General features: G+C 42.7%; 1 long non-coding RNA gene across 1 annotated transcript in view; it reads right to left on the bottom strand.

Annotated features, from left to right (window-relative positions):
* LOC138504718 (uncharacterized) overlaps window positions 1-17,491 on the bottom strand; it is a 268,270-nt gene that overhangs the window by 234,378 nt on the left and 16,401 nt on the right. Inside the window, exon 2 of the long non-coding RNA XR_011279924.1 lies at window positions 10,511-10,612. This is a non-coding gene — a long non-coding RNA (uncharacterized lncRNA). The remainder of the gene's footprint in view (window positions 1-10,510; window positions 10,613-17,491) is intronic.

Below are 17,491 nucleotides of genomic sequence, written 5' to 3'. Positions count from 1 at the left end.
GCGACGAGCGAGTGAATGAACCTAGTGAAGGACAACAAAGCCTCGAAGAGACACACAGGCCCTCACTCACTCAGGGAAAGGTGAAAAATGTTGCTCAGCTATTGGACCAAAGAGCTGAAATAAGGAAAGCTGTTGACGCTTACATGTCTGAGAATTGTAACCCTGTGGCAGTCACTTCGGTCGCAACCGACTTTATTGAAAAGATGGCTGACCCTGCTCAATCAGAATGCTCCATAGCTAATAAAAAAAAGGTGCTAGGTAGAGCAGTTGCACCCGAAAGAAGCTGTGGAAGCAGGGAGATATTGAGTAGATCTGATGGGGTTGAAAGAGAGAACCAATGGCCAGGTTTACCTCCTGTTATGCATGAGGCTGTGAATATACCAGCCCCTGATTCACATGATGACGGTGAAGGGTCTCAGAAAAATGCCTCAAACTCCATTATTGCTTTGATTGAAAATGCTGTTGGTAAGGCGATAGCAAAGAACTTGCCATCAAAGCAACCAACCTCCAACATAAGCCTGCCCAATGGGACTGAGATGATGACAAAGAGTGCGATCAAAAAACTCCCTGCCTAATATTGGAAACATTGAAGAAAACTGATTTACCCATGAATAACCGAAGGGTAAGATTTGAAAGCCAGCTTCCTGTTCAGACTAAGATCGGTCCAAAAAATATTCCTAACAATACTACATGCGTATGCAATAATCATTGTACGCAGAATTAACAAAGAATAGAAGGAAAAATATCCCTTGTGAGTTGGAACACACAAGGGTTTAAACATTTGATTAATAATGATCAAAGTAATCTAAATAATTGGGGCATAGTACTCTTACAGGAGACGTGGCTTTCAGAAAACCCACTTTGTGAAAATCATGAAATTCATACAAATGCTGGCATTAATTCATCTAGTGGACGGCCTAGTTCTGGTCTACTAAAAGCAGTGAAAATGGGTAGAGGTTTAACTTCGCAGTTCTGGGCCGCCCCGAACAAATATATGGTTCTAGCAAAAGTGAAATTTGAGAAAACCGAGGTGGCTGTTCTAAACATTTACTGGAACCCGATTGCCATGTCTGACGACAATTTTTTCCTTGATCTAAATTCATTGCTAGATTTAGTCTCAGCTGACCTTAGGGTTAGCGCCTTAATATTGGCGGATGATCTAAATTTGAGATGTATGGAGCACCCAGAGAATAAAAAGCAAACGAGATATTGGAGATGGGTTACCCTAGTTAAAGCGAGAGGATTGTTTATGCTTAATGGTGCATTAGCTCCGGACTTACCACCAATTGAGACATGGCACAAAGGTGACAGTAAGTCGATTATCGACTACATATATGTAAGCAGAGAACTTTGGCCTTTAATGACAAAGTTCTCTGTATTAAGAACAAATGTAAGCGACCATAATATGTTGACTACTGAATGGAGGACGAGCATAGCCGAACCGGCAAAAATAGATCTAATGCACTGCACTAGTGTTGTGAATATGAGGGGGAACCGCCTTTGATGGTCAGATTCAGAGTTAGCGCAATTAGACAGCAAACTGAGAGATATGTCTGAGCAGCCTGACACACGGGCAGGCAGGTCGAAATATGTGTATATTGACGCTATCCAAGCTACAAAACAGCACAGAGCTAAGGTAACTCCGAAGCGCGTCCATCTACACTATTTTGACCCTGAAATCAAGGTTCATAAAGCACAACTCGGAGCTGATCTTAGGCACTTGAGGAATGCGCCTTCCCCCCAATATCAGCAATCAACAAACACCCTTAAAATGCACTACAGAAATTGGCTAAAGTCGCACCAAGCTTCCATGTTACAGGAGGATGGTTCTGGTATGTTAAAAACGCTAGCCAGCAAGAATATGTGAGAATGTGGGAGATGATAAATCAATCTATCTCTCCCCCACAGCTAGTTAGACAATCGACGGCGGTTTTGTCACAACTATGGGCTGAACATTTTAGCATGCTGTATGCTTCAGTGAAGGGAGATATATCAATAGATAATATGAAATTACTCCCTTCTTTCTGTCTAGAATTTGAATGGTTGGAAATCTTAAACCTCATTAAATCTGCAAGCAATTCAAGAGCTAGTGGTCCTGACGGGTTGTCCAATTTCCAGCTAAAAGAGAATCCAGATATTTGGTGTCAATTCTGTTTAAGATCTTTTCCACAGTGAATTCGACTCAGTCCCTACCCGAGTCTTGGACTCAAGCAATTATAGTCCCGATATATAAAAAGGGAGAGAGAGCGTCACCTTCGAGCTATAGACCCATCTCCCTTTTAGACATCCCGGGGAAACTATTTGCTAACATCATCCTTAAGCAGTTACAGACTTGGGTAAGAGAAAAAGGGCTGATTGACCCTTTTCAAGCAGGTTTCATGGTTGGGCTAGGTACTATCCCGAATATTATTGCGATAAATATGATCCAAGCCCAACAATCGAATTGAAATAATCCACTATACCTGGGGTTTATTGACTTTCGAGCTGTATTTGATTCAGTGGATAGAAATTTGCTGTACAAAAAATGAAGAAACATGATTGCCCAGACTCCCTCCTCTCATTGGTAATCTTACTTCATTCAAACACGTCAGTGAGAGTCAGGATTTCCCTCAATGGCAAATTAACTCCTGCAATTAAAACAGAGCGAGGCTTAAAGCAAGGATGTTCCCTTGTGGCTTTTATATTCAACATTTTTATTTTAGACCTGGGGCTCGAAATCAATAATTGGATTGTGACCTGCCAAAACTAGGAGGCCACAAAATTGCTTATTTGCTATATGCCGACGATCTTGTATTATTGTCGCAAACACCACAAGGCCTTCAAAATATGTTAACAAAGCTGGGTCTCTATGTACAAGCAAATAGGTTGGAAATTAACATCGCAAAGACCCAAATTCTAAAGTGTGGAAAACAGCAAACCACCAGGCGTAATATCTTTTCCTGGAAAATTCAGAATGAAAGCGTCCAAGCTACGACCCAATATAAATACCTTGGGGTGTTAATCAACAATGTTGTATGCAAACAAGCTGAAGACCTAGTAAGGAAGCAAAAAATGCAACAGCTTGTTTCACAATCACGATTGTTGATCAGGAAGTATGGGAAGTTTTCCATGAAACATGTTGTGTTATTTTATAAAATGAAAGTTCTCCCGATATTGCTGTATGGTATTGAAGGGTTTTTGCCAAGAGAAAAGTGCTACTGGGATCAATTAGAGTCAGGTTACTGGAAACAGATCTTATGCCTGCCTAACTCTGTGCTGATGGCTATTTTGCGTTATGAATTGGGATTGACATCCATGTATGCTCAAGTATCCTGGAAACAGTGTGCCTTGTTACGCAAATGCCTCCTGGAAAAGGGAAGTAACAATATACTGAAAGTGATTGCGCATCATTTGCTGAAACCTGTAAATCCCTTTGCTGTTAAATGGAGGAAACATGTATATAATGAATTAGCCCATGCTGATATCACAATAGAGTTATTACTATCAAATCCTGTTAGAGCGAAGGAAAAAGTACATCTGGCTGATTGGGTAGCAAATATGACAAGGTGCTCCCAATATAAGGACTTTGACATCTTCCTATTTGGCATTAAAAAATATGGGTTGATGTCAGATTACTTGCTGAAAAGCCCTTCTCCTAAAGTAAGAATGGGATATTTAAGATTCCGGTTAAACCTATGCTACACAAGGGATGTCCTTTGTAAAAGGAAAAAGCTGGCAAAAGAACAAAACTACTGCAGATATTGTATTGTGCCTGAACAAAGAGAGATACTACAACATCTGCTCGTAGAATGTGTAGCACTCTGCGATGTACGAACAAGATGTTTTGCACACACCCAGGTAGTCCAAAGACCAACTGAGAGTGACGAAAGATGGCATGAGCTGTTCTCCAGTACCCGCCCGAAAATTCAGATTGCCATAGTACAATTATTTCAAATTGTGCTCCCCGGGTTAGAGGTGTATAACGGGTAATGCATTATCTATAAGGCTATTAGGTAACCGGTTGGTTGAAAGAGGTAAGCTTAGTCAAGTAACCATCTAAGTGGAACCTTTGTAAATAGTATGAATTGGCATGATCATGTGTATAAAATGAACTGTTAATAATTATGTGATAATATGGGTATTGTAAGAACGTATTATCTTTTAGCCTTGTAAGATTGAAAATTATTGTAAGATTGAAAATGATTGTGTTTTGTATATAAATGTTATTTATATGTTAATGAAATTTGAAAAGTTGTAATACAACTATAAAAATAAAAAAATAAATAAAATGTCTAACATCTTTACCAAGCCTCTATTTAACAAATTGGACAGACTGGGTGTCATCTACACTAATTATGCAGATGAAACCCAGATACTCATACCCCTTTTGGGCAATTTTGACAAGGACTTGGCCTTGGTAAACAATATATACCTCCTCATTCAGGCATGGATGGCATCACATGGCCTCTGCCTGAATGACGACAAAATTGAGATCCTGATACTGGGTTCTGATGCTAACCTAAAAAAACTCAGCCACAGCTACACTGCATTCAATATCGACGGCAACACAATTAAAGTAGAAACTGAGGTAAACACATTGGGTTTCTATCTCAACTCCACCCTAACACTAAAGAAACAAGTCAACTCCATGGAATCATCGACAGCCTATACCTGTAAACTCATCAGAGCATGCAGACCTTTCTTATCTAAAGCCAGTAGCATCACGCTTGCCAATGCATTAGAAATGTCAAAATTAGACTGTTGCAACGCCCTATACTTAGGAGCCAACAAATACACCCTCGATAAAATTCAAATGCCTCAAAACAACACCTTGAGATCAGCCCTGAACATACCTAGTAGAGAGCACATTTCCAACATCAGAAGAGACCCTCACTGGCTAAAAATTTGCGACAAGATCCTTCTCAAAACTGTATCGCTCACCTTCAAATGCCTGAATAAAGTTGCACCCTCATATCTCTCAGAGAGAATGATTAGGAGAACCTCGACATGTCCAACCAGATCAGTTAACTCCCATTGCTTAGAAATTCCTAGTTTCAAACTAACTATATCTGGTGGATTCAGTTTCCGGGTTAAAGCTGTACAATCATGGAATGCACTACCCCATGCTCTCAGAACTGAACAGCCATAACTCAGATTCAGACGCAACATGCTAAACTGGTTACGATTGGTTACGATTGAAGGACATTTGATACCCGATTGCACTGCCACACTGACCTCTGCATCTGACCTTGTATGTTACTCTTTACCTACTATACCTTCCTGTCGTACTGTCCATTGCACCTCACTATGTATGTTATTCTTTACCTATTGTACTCGCCTACAGGACCCTCCTGTAGTTTCACTGTATCTACTGTACCTTTTCACATTCTGTAACCAAGCTTCAAGTATCCATGTATCTGCTGCACCCAGTTCCCTAAGGGTTTGGTGCACATTACCAAATTAATAAACAAACAAACACTCATTCACACCCACCAGCATACATACACAATACAAAATGCCCCCTGTCTTTTTTTTTATTGTATCTTAGTAAAACCATCCACGATTACAAAGACAAATTTAAAACCAAACATGACAGTGTAAAATACCAACAATAGATCACATCACATTACCAAATGACAGAGGCCTGTATTGGAAGATCCACCTGCAGGGGTCAGCAACCAGCGTCTGTGCAGATGCTTTGGACTACAAGTCACATGATCCCTCACCATTGGCAATACTGGCTATGTCTGATTTGACTTTTAGTCCAAAACATCTGGATAACCACAGGTTGCAGAACCCTTATCTGATGGAATGTTCTAGAGGCAGGTATCAGCAACTTAGTCCATGTTACGGCAGGTCCATTATTCAGAATTGTTGGCAAGTTCTTCCGTCTTCATGGTCTAGTACAGGGGTTTGCAACCTTTGCTCTCTATATGTTATGGACTACATCTCCCATGATTCTTCATCATTGACTATGTCGGCTAATGGGAGCTGTAGTGCCAAGAATCTTGAGTGCCGAAGGTTGCAGACCCCTGGTCTATGGAGACTTGGGCCACTGCTGCATTCTTCTCAGAATGACTAACATACATCCAGTATGTGAAAATACTAGGAGAGGTACTTGTTAAGCCTCTGTTAAACCTCACCAGATTTTAGTGACACTTCAATCTAAAGAGGCCTCAGGGGTGACCTCAGGAGGGTGAGCCACAGGTTGGTCAGGGTTTGCCTGTTGTCTGAAGTAATGAACACAAGGCAGTGCCTACTCCACGCATGGCAGGACCTCCGAGGCATCTAGAATGGCAGTCAGACCCACCAGGCCAGGTGGTATGTCGGCTATGTAATTACAACTGGGGTCTAGAATGGCTACAATATGGCACAAGGTGCACATCAGCCGCAAGGTTTTTCAAGGAGTTGGGGGAGGAGGGTGCAAAAATATGATTTGAATGACAGGAAATAGCAATAGCCAGAAGTTCATCTCTTTCCCAGGAACACCAGCCTGATGTAATAGTTTGTAGGCCTGGTGTGGTGCTCTTGTACCGGATGTCAACGCTAACAAGCTTCAGACCTTGCATTAAATATGACTAGCTGAGAAATGAAAGAGAGTTGGGCTGGCTGCTTCAAGCCATATCCCATACAGTGCAGGTTGTGAGGATGGCAAGCTGATTGGCCTCGCCGGAATCCCTCCAAACAAAATCAAACATAAATGAGCAAACAGTGGTGGCCAAGGAGGGAAAACTGGAAAAAATAAAAGCCAGAATTGGCTTGAACGGGAATGAAGGTGTAAACCTTGGAATCCAACTAACCTCTAGAAAACAAAAGGGCAAAGGTTTCCGTAGCCCAACAATAGTTTTCAAATTCTCAGCAACGTTCTTTAGAGTCTCGGGTCGAGAAGGAAATTGAATAGGAAGGAGTTCTGCAAGCCAGTGAAGGGAAGGGTCCCAGGTTGTACGACTTACTTAATTATAAAGCTCCCAAGGCCAACAAGGGACGCCTATATTTGAAAAAGTAACCTTTGGCTGCTATTGGCTTGGTGGGCTGCAGGTACACTGCGCTTGGGTTCTGTGGCAGAGGTAGGAGAGAGGGATGGATTAGCATAAAGCGCAATGAGATTTTGTGAACATTGAATTAAGTGTTGCTGTTTCGTGACCTTGGCCCTGAAACCCAACGCTGATGGTGAGGACTGTAGACTGTGAAATGAAACCTGCTCAAGATGTGGGTTGAGGCATCAATATGGCGCTCTTCAGGAGACATGTGTGGTAGAAAAAGAAAACATTAATTTGCACCTGAGCAGACTCGATGGGCCTTCCTAGTCAAACAGTAAAGGAGGTTTGTCTGTCCACACGAGGCTTGTCCAACCTTTTTGAATATGGGGCCAAAGCATGAACTTTTTTTCACTCGGTGGTCCGGTGGGTCGGCGAGCCAAAAGTCAACACCCTCAACCAAAGCAGTATATTCAAAATCGATGTTGTGTGACCTTTGACACAATAGCATCACAGGCAGTGATAGCCATGCAGTCCCAAAGATAGCTTTTGGTGTCAGGGACAGTGATCAAAGTTAGTTTCTTGTGATTTCTTCCACCAGTGTGTACGTGTTGATATGTTTCTGAAACAGTGGGGGCGACCGAGCATAGCGAGGGAGCTATAACGATTTTCCAAATATGGGGCTGAAATGGTGCATTTTACAGCAGGAAAAGTGGTCAAAAGGCCATACGTTTACAATCAGTTCTAAAGGGGAACATGTACATTCCATGTCACCAACAGCAGACAAGAACATTGTAGAACACAACACATTTTAATGATCAATGTGTCCACAGTGTAAGACAGCACTGTCACTAATGTAACACATTGGCATGCTGGTTGTGCCCAAAATATGCCTCTGTGGCAACATGTCTATGCTGGTTGTTCCCAATTTAGGATAGCATTGTCCTGTACAAAGTATGATTGATGCTGCCTGAGCATGTCCAGTGTGCCCAATACATATACCAGCTTATCTCTGTAATGCACAATCATTATTTCTTTGTTAATGATTGATGCTGCCTGTGCAGTGTGCCCAAAACATATGGCAGCTTATCTCTGTAATACACATTCATTACTTCTGTGGTAATGAAAGAAGCATAATCCCATTCAATAGATAAAATGTGGAAAATTGATCAGCCGAAGGTGAACCCAATTGAAGAAACGCGATGCAAGCACAATCTAAAAGTATGAAGGACTTTTTTTTATTGCATAATTAGTAACTTGTAAAGTTGCAACTTGTAAAGCATTCAGCACAGTTACGAAGAAGTCGAATAATTCTACTAACACTGCAAATGTTTTCAGTGTGACACTTGCCATTGTTTTTGCTTGCACAAATTCTCAATATGTGCTGGCACACTTGATGTGGCAATGCGGAGTATTCCAGATAGGTGTCCATCTGTCAAAAGTGATCTTGATTTTGTTTTTATGCTCTTCAATCTTGAGAAAAGCTGTTCACAGCAGTACGTGCTGCCAAAAAGTGCAATGAACCGAAGTGCATGATTAAACAGATTTGGGAAGGAGTCCCATGTAATGTATTTACTATAAAATGTATGCAGGGTATGTTCGGAAAAGGCTCTCTTCAGGTCACCATTACTTTGCATGTCAGTTAATTCCATTTGAAACATGTCAGGAGCAATGGTGACATTAGTACCAAATGGATCTGGAAACATCTTCAGCTCATCACTGTGCTCCCTGAAATCTGAAAATCGGTTTTTAAATTCATTCAAAAGATTACCAATCAGTGCAGAATACTTGTCATGGTTCATGCTGTGAGCAGATCTAATCATCAGTACTGTGAAATGAGTAGCATTTCTTTCATTCAGCTGTTTCTGAAACAAGCCCAGTTTATGAACAAAGGATTGGATGTGCTCATACAGCCTGTTCACAAACTGATCCTTGCCTTGCAGTTTTATATTCAGGTCAGAAAGATATTTTGTTATGTCAACAAGGAATTCCAAGTTATTCAACCAGCTCGCATCATCCAAGAAGCTGACATCTTTCCCTTTGTTCATCATGAATGTTTTAATTTCATTAAGCAGTGACCAGAATCAGGATAGTGTGGCTGCCCTGCTAAGCCAACGAACTTGGCAAAAGTAGATCACGTCATCATGGTCTGCTCCCATCTCCGCAAGAAATGCTTGGAACTGTCTATAGTTAAGCCCTTTTGACCTTATGAAATTCACTGTAGAAACAACCTTTTCCATCACATGCGTCATCTCCAAGGCCTTTGCGCACAGTTGTTCCTGGTAAATGATACAGTGATGCGTGATGACATTCTGGGGAACTGGCTTTGCCATTAAACTGACAAATCCACTGTGTTTGCTGATCATAGCAGGGGCCCCATCAGTTGTCAGACGACAGAGTTTGTCCTCTGACAGATTGAATTTCAACAAGACACGTTTCACTTCATTGAAAATGTCTTGTCCTGTTGTTTTACCTTTCATTGAACATAGGTCAAGTAGCTCCTCAACAATTTGGAATTCTTTGGTCACTCCTCGTACAAAGATCGCCAGTTGGGCGGTATGACTCACATCTGTGCTTTTTATCCACCCCCAAGCTAAAAACTGACAGGCACCCAATCTTTTCGTCAGTGTGTCTGCAATGTTTGATGATAGGTCATCTACTCGTTTAGCAATTGTCTGATGTGAGAGACTGATTTTCTCCACCATTGCTTGTTTGTCAGGGAATGCCACAGACATCAATATTCCCAAGCAATCTTTGACAAATTCTCCATCAGACAATGGTTTCCATCTCCTCGCTATGGCCTCGTATATCAAGTAACTTATCTTGGTTGCTGCCTCAGAGTTCTGTCTGCCAGCTTTGAAGAACGATTGTTGCCCGATCGAGGTCTACTTCAGCGAGTTCGCCCAATCAATCCTAATCTGGCCAATCAGGTTGTCAAATTCAGTGGCATGTTTTGTAGTATAATGCCGCTTAACATTGTATTCCTTTCACACAGTCACTTTTTCCTGGCAAATCAGACACAGGATGTTCCCCTTCTGTTCACACACAAAGAAATCCTTGGCCCAACTATCCTTGAAAACACGACATTCAGCATCAATTTTTCTTTTCTTCTGATTGACCATCGGTTGAGAGTTGGGTAGGTTTTAGTCATATGAAAGCTATGTTGTCACAGGGCCATTACATTAAAAACAATTCAAACTTACTTGTGTTACTAAGTAATAATGTTGTGGTTTTAATATAGGCAGAACATTGGCCCTCACTGTATGGCATGATTAATAAAAGCCTCACTCCTACTATTGTCCCACAAATATATAACAATGCCTGTAGAGAAGCAGTGTTTGGCATGTGATATACAAGTCAGTGGGGGTCAGTGCGGATACAGGCCGTGGCACCCTTGTGATGCTACTTAAATACAAATTAATGCAAAGGAATGCTCTTATTCTCACCTGGCAGGCTGCCAGAGGGAGATGAAACACTAGAATGCCACTGAAAAATTAGTAATTGCTCTGTCAGCTTTGTTCTAATGCAAATACCTCAGAGGATAGTGCCCTTACCTGGTGGAGGGCAGAGAGGGAGGTCAGCGATAGCATCAGGTAAACCGGCAAAGTTGTTGCTGTGGCGAGCTGATAGAGTTGGAGGTGGTCAACAAGTTATGCCTGTTGAGGAGAACAACATATTTTATTTGTTACGTTGTGCTTGTTGCCAGAGTCTTCCAGCTTTGTAGTGCTGCAAATTAAAGGCAAGGCTATTAACCAGTACACATAATGTCATTATATAAGTGGGGAGGTGCAATTTCTTTCACAATGCTTCTTTCCCAAAGTATATATCAATTCCACTTCGGACCACTTCCATGGCACTGGGGATTAGGTACTTCACTATGCAGATAATAGTTTTGGCCAGTGTTGCCAAGTAAATATTCTGTATCTATGTTGAACATGTCCCCTGCTTTTGCCTTTGGCCCCCTCTGTGCCCCTCCTAAATTTGATTCCTGATGACACCACTAGATTGACCAACTATGGGGGTTCATGAGGAGCAGGGGGCACAATTAGTGAGCTACAACTAGATCCATTGCAGCCTGTATGTCTGCTACCATAGGTGATTGGTCCAGGGGGCACCAGAGGCAGCAACAGTCCTCTGCCACGGCCCAGAAATAAAATTACTCGGGTCCACGGACCCGACAAACATTGAACACATTTCCTACAAGAATGGATCACCATATCTATCAATAATATCTCTGGGGATAGATCCATATTGTCAAATTACTATGAGTGGAAGCAGACGTCCAAGGCCAAATGATAATGTTATTGTATAGCACTTACACTAAAGCTCTTTTTTATAGAACAAATATACATACAATATCCCCCAACCTGTGTTGGTACTCATTTATCGACCTAAGAAGGATGAAAGGCTGAGATGCCCTTGCTGGGATTCAAAAATGCAGATCACACACACACATCACAGCAGTGGACGCTCAACCCACTGAGCTATCATATTGGCTATAGTAAAATGAGCAATTATTCTGTAGTGTAGTGGATACAAACATTTTGCTAAAAAAAATGCACCAGGCCTCTAACTGCCTCTGGTGCCCCCTTCCAGGGGGCACCAGAGGCAATAACAGTGCTCCGCCACGCATGGCCCGGTTTATTTATTTATTTAATGTTTGTCGGGTCCGTGGACCCGATTAATTTATTTATTTCCACAATGTTGGTCGGGCCCAACATTGCAGAAATAAATAAATTAATCGGGTCCACGGACCCAACAAACATTGAACAAATAAATAAATAAACTCGGCCGTGGCCTGCAAAAAATAAAACATAGAAAGAAAAACTTACCAGGCCTTGCTCAGTCTCCAGCGTGATGCTGTGCTGTGCTGGGCTGCTGGCTGGATCAGAAGTGTGAAGGTGGTGCCGCAGGCACGGTATACCTTACCTTCACTCCACCCATAAACATTACGTATCTGATTTCCATTGGCTGAGAAACAGTCAATGGAAATATTGTGACCATGCAAGGTTTTCTTTTTTTTTTACAATGACGTACCTGGCATGGCAACAGTATTTCCATTGGCTGTTTCTCAGCCAATGGAAATCACAACCCATGCCGGCTTGTTCTTTTGGATTTCCTTTTTTTGTCTGTTCAGCCTCGCGGGTCACATGAAATGGCTCGGAGGGCCGCATTGTGGCCTGCGAGCCGTATGTTGGACAACCTTGGTCCACACCATTACCCCATGGAGGAGATTAGTCAAGCTGGCCACCACTACTCAATTAAGGGCTGGTTCAGTGAGATCTGTTCGCTAATCAAGAGGCCATTTTGAGTTAGGAATGTAGAGGAAGATAGTTACTGGCATTACCATGGTTCTGGTTATATCTACAGTCAAGTATGCAGTAAGTTTCCTTCCTTTGAGCTCATTACCCACACAGAACAATTGGCCTGTAGGATGACCCGTGGAACGGTACCACCAGAAAGATGGCAGACCAGCATGGGCCATACCAGAGGAGCAAGAACCAGGCACATATGATAAATAGAAAGTGCGGGGAGGGCCAGCAGACGGACATGGCACTCAGGAGAATGTTCAGGCCAGGAAGGGCTCAGATCGAAGGTCCAGATGGTGCAAATGTAATAATTACAAGAAGGTCTTCCCATTGGACAATACATATAAACCAATTATGCTGTATCTCTTCGCTATTTTTCATTTCATCTTATTCGGTCGAGGTCACATAAACATTTGTAAAACTACACCGTTGCTCACACACAGACATCTGAAAACATATATTAAAGTGCATTCAATAGTGCAGAAAAAATAATTGAATGCATTATAAATTAACAAAGAACAAAAATCAAACAAAAAAGAACCACCTGGCCCGCCCTATCGGGATGACACCTAAGGATGTGAGAACAATCAATCTAGGCACACAAATACTAAATATTCATAAACAAATCTTCAATATGATGCTAATACAATTTGATTTATCACTGTGATTCAATCACTGAAGATCCCAATATTCCTGGCTTCAGTCAATATTAGGATAGCCGACTTTACATTGACGTTTCAGGATATATATGTCATTGAAACGCCTTCGTCAGGAATTTTGGCCACTTTTTTTCAATCTTCTGGACTTGCACCCAATTGTTGTACATGTTTAATGTTGACCAAATCAATCTATAATATTAAATTGGGAATATCTAAAGTTATCATGTTGCCACAATTTATTACACATTCTGCAGATTCTAAGTTTCTTTTATTCTTGGCAGAATGGTATCTCCTCGGCTAGGCTACTTACCCTAATTTTATTCTGAAGTGGCACAGCTTCCTGTAGGGAATGGGGAAACTAATTGCAAAAATGGCCACTTCGGGTTTTATTTTATTTCCCAATGTTTTGACGTTTTCCGTGGGTGACAGAGACAGACAAACTCTTGTTATTGTCATCACATTTTCAGTTACTTCCCTCATTTTGGGTTATATTCCAAACAATAATAATATAGAATGCATGTGATGTCATTCTGCTGACATCAGTAGTGCAGTAAGGGCAGAAGACGCCAATACAGCAATGCCATCACGACCCTGCAGCATCAGGCGAGGGGCTGCACCAGGGACGTGCAGCAAAGACTAGGGTGGCTAAGCGTGCCGTATTTTGGGAGACTTTCCCATTATCATATGCTTTGTCCTGCGATCTGCAAAGAGCCTATGAGGGACGGTACAAGTCCAGGGATGTATTAACTGTGGAATGCCTTCCTAGCTCAGCAGGGAAGCACAGCGTGGCTTCCCCCTAGGTGTTTTGTGTCAACAAAGCATTACAATAAAACAGGAAGTAGAGGGCGACAGCCTGTGACGAAAACTGTCCCCAAAATATTAGAAATACCTCAAAATTAACCGCCTCGCCCGCTCCGCCTTGCTTTGCTTTCTGAGACCGAACATGGCCCATTACATCCACGTCCCGCCCGGCTCCCCAGACGTGACCAGGCTGAACCTACGCGTGGAAGAGCGCGGCTGCCGCGAGGGAGCGATGCGGCTGCTCAGAGAACTGCGGCCACACTGGCAGCCCGAGGAGGTCACTACACAGGTCTTCACAGACGGGATAACGAATAAGCTGATTGGTTGCTACATGGGGGAAGCTATGGATGATGTTGTCCTGGTGAGAATTTATGGAAAATGATCGGGACGACGAATTAAAGAGTTTTCGTGTACTACAGGCTCATGGCTGTGCTCCACAGCTATATTGCACTTTCAATAATGGACTGTGCTATAAGTTTATCCACATCCTTTTTATAACCACATCTGATAAGGTTACACCAACTGATAAGAAAACATTATTTAACCACTTCCACCTCGAAACCGCTACAAACAGAAATCGTTTGTCATGCCTTTACATTGCTACTAACCTCCCCTGTATTAGCTGATTTACCCCTCTCAGTTTGCTGAAACAAATGTAATGTATCTAAAGCATTCTACTGCAACCTAGTCGGCAGCCCCTCGAGCTAGAAACTGCAAAAACTGGTCAAGAAGGGTGATGGAGGGTGGGAATTCAGGCTGGGGAGGGACACCTTATAAACAGTCCCCAAGGGTACGCCGGAAGCTCGCGCCCTCAGGAGGGGTGGAGAAACCCAGTAGCGTGGTGGGGCGGCCAGAGGGGCGTCCCGCTATGTGAGATGTCCCTCTAGCGCCCCCTATGGCAGCTTGGACAACCCCTTAGCGGTGTCAGCACCCATTGGCCCCCCACCCCTCTTGTTGTGGGGAGGTAAACTACCTTCGAACCTAACGTACTAACCAGCAGAAGACAGACATTTGGAAACAACAGGTCACAATTTATTGGAGCATACAACACAGGGGGCAGTCCCAGCCCAAAAGCATCATGGTTCACGACCATACTTTCAAAGTGGCCCACAGGGGAAGCCAATGAAGCCAGCAGTCAAGAAACACCAACAAAAACCGTAAGTGTGACTTGGGTGGGGTGTAGAGCAATTACTCTACTCCAGAAAGCCCATGCTACTACACCTTACCTTTCCATAAAGTACACCACCACATACTTACACCATGCATATTTAGAGAGATTTGTGTGCACCAACCGAAATCTACGCATGACTGGACTGTAAATGTTGTTTTGCATTACTTAAGAACATAATTCCCAATGTTAGCACATGCCACACCTAGATGGAACTTGAATGTTAGCATGTGCCACACTTAGTTGGAATTCTTAACTTTAGCCTACGTCGCATCTAGACAGAAATTTGAATGTTAGCATGTGACACACTTAGTTGGAATTCTTAACTTTAGCCTACGTCGCATCTAGACAGAAATTTTAATGTTAGCATGTGACACACTTAGTTGGAATTCTTAACTTTAGCCTACGTCGCATCTAGACAGAAATTTTAATGTTAGCATGTGACACACTTAGTTGGAATTCTTAACTTTAGCCTACGTGGGATCTAGACAGAAATTTTAATGTTAGCATGTGACACACTTAGTTGGAATTCTTAACTTTAGCCTACGTGGCATCTAGACAGAAATTTGAATGTTAGCATGTGCTACACTAAGATGGATTTCTTAACTGTAGCCTGTGTCACAGTCAGATTTCCTAGCTCAGGCCTGCCTCGCATCTAGATAAGATTGTGAATGTTAGCACATGTCACACTTGGATGGCACCTGAATATTAGCATGTGCCACACCTAGACGGAATTACTTAGCCTCAGCCTGCGTCGCATGGAGATAGAATTTGAATGTTAGCATGTGCCACACTGCCACACTTAGATGGATTTCTTAACTTTAGCCTGCCTCGCATCTAGATAGGATTGTGAATGTTAGCACATGCCACACCTAGATGGAACTTGAGTGTTGGAATCTGCCACACTTACAATTGAGAGCACTATCCTGCCCCACATTTACACAATTATTGGGAAGGTTACCGAGTGCCACACTCAGACGGAATATGTAGATTAGCAAGTACTACATGTAGACAGAACTGTGAATGTTAGCATGTTAAATGTCCTATAACCAACTAACCAATATAAGCTCAAACTCTCTGCATATGTATCCCTCTCAAAAAAATCACATAACCATCTCTCACACAACAAGCCACACGCACTTCACCACATCACAACAAAACATATGCTGCACCTACAGCACACACGGACTGACTCCGATACTCGCACCAAAGCTCAGCACCCGGTGTCTACCGAGTTGAAGCTGCCAACAGTACACCTCTCCTCTCACTAGCCTACTCCCTCTTCACCTTACTAACCCATCCCACCTTCTCGTTTACAGATCCTCTAGAGCGCCTGAGGACAAATTCCATTGGTGACCGTGCGCTATACAAGTGCCTTTCACATAACATAACATAACATAAAAGGGATTAAAAATGGCCCAGCACAGGGATGCCTTCTGAGGGACTATTGTACTTTCAAAGGTGCTAGTGGTGGGTGGAAAATGGGAGGGCAGCAAAATGCTACATTCTGAGTGGAGTAGGTTCCCTCAAACTGCTCTGCATTTATTTTTAATTTACTGTTCACAGTTTTAAAACCCAAATGAGATTGAATACATTTTTACATTTGTACCTTTGGAGGCTGCTGCAGTAAACTTTCATTATGGATGGGAAAAATAAAGCTGTACGCAATGGTTTTGCTCGACGTGGTTCTAAAATAATATATAGAGAGCCCGATTCATGGAAAGGTCTGCATTTGTCCTGCAATTGCTGTGCGCCCCATGTATTCATGGAATTGTCTGCACAAAGTAACCGTATAAGCATGTAGTGCCTGGAATGCCCCAACACCAGCCAGAACACTTACCTTTTCGTGCACCCCCATGAGCGAATACACGCACCCTTCGAACAGTGCGTGGGGTCCTCTGCAAGTGTGCCTGCATCTGGGGGACCCTGCAAGGGGTCCCTCATAACTGCCTGTGAAACCCTTCAAAAGTCCCTGCATCTCCAGAGTTGCATCTCCTTCGCGCATGTCCATACGTGTGCTTCCAGATGGCAGAATTTTCGAGGGCACTACGTGGGCATTTTGCAGGCAAGAGGATACGCGGTCACATCTATGAATACGCTTTGTCGTGCACATGCTATGGACTGCCTGTGGTCCGTCTCTCATAACACCCACTTTATGGTGTGTTCTTCACCATTTTGCATGTTCTGCCCACTACGCAGGACACGCCCAACCCCTGCGTGGGGTCTGGCGCAAGGCACACGGAAGCTCGCAGAGCTGTGCTGAGCCTGTACAAACTCCCCGCAAGTCACAGAAAAGTCCTGCGCAGTCGGTTCCATGAATCAACAAGAAGTGTTTCACATGCAGTTTGACACACAAGTTCCCGATTTTACGCGCAAATAATTCCATCGGGTCCATAGTCAGTTTACTTTCCCATGAGATTTTTTTTTTCTTTCAAGACATTGCTAAAATACGAATTATTTGATCTCTTGAAACCCAATCCTGAACACTTCATTATAAGAACTATAGCTATGATGATATGCGGTTATACGAGAACTTCAATTGCACACTGAGTCCTCTTCCTGATCTGCCAAAACTGTGAGCAAATAGGATATTGCATT

The sequence above is a fragment of the Ambystoma mexicanum genome, chromosome 11 (assembly GCF_040938575.1).
Source record: "Ambystoma mexicanum isolate Mex_15411 chromosome 11, UKY_AmexF1_1, whole genome shotgun sequence".
In the NCBI taxonomy this organism is placed as follows: domain Eukaryota; kingdom Metazoa; phylum Chordata; class Amphibia; order Caudata; family Ambystomatidae; genus Ambystoma; species Ambystoma mexicanum.
Note: the sequence above shows the minus strand (reverse complement) of the source record. Positions and strands in the feature narration are given on the sequence as shown.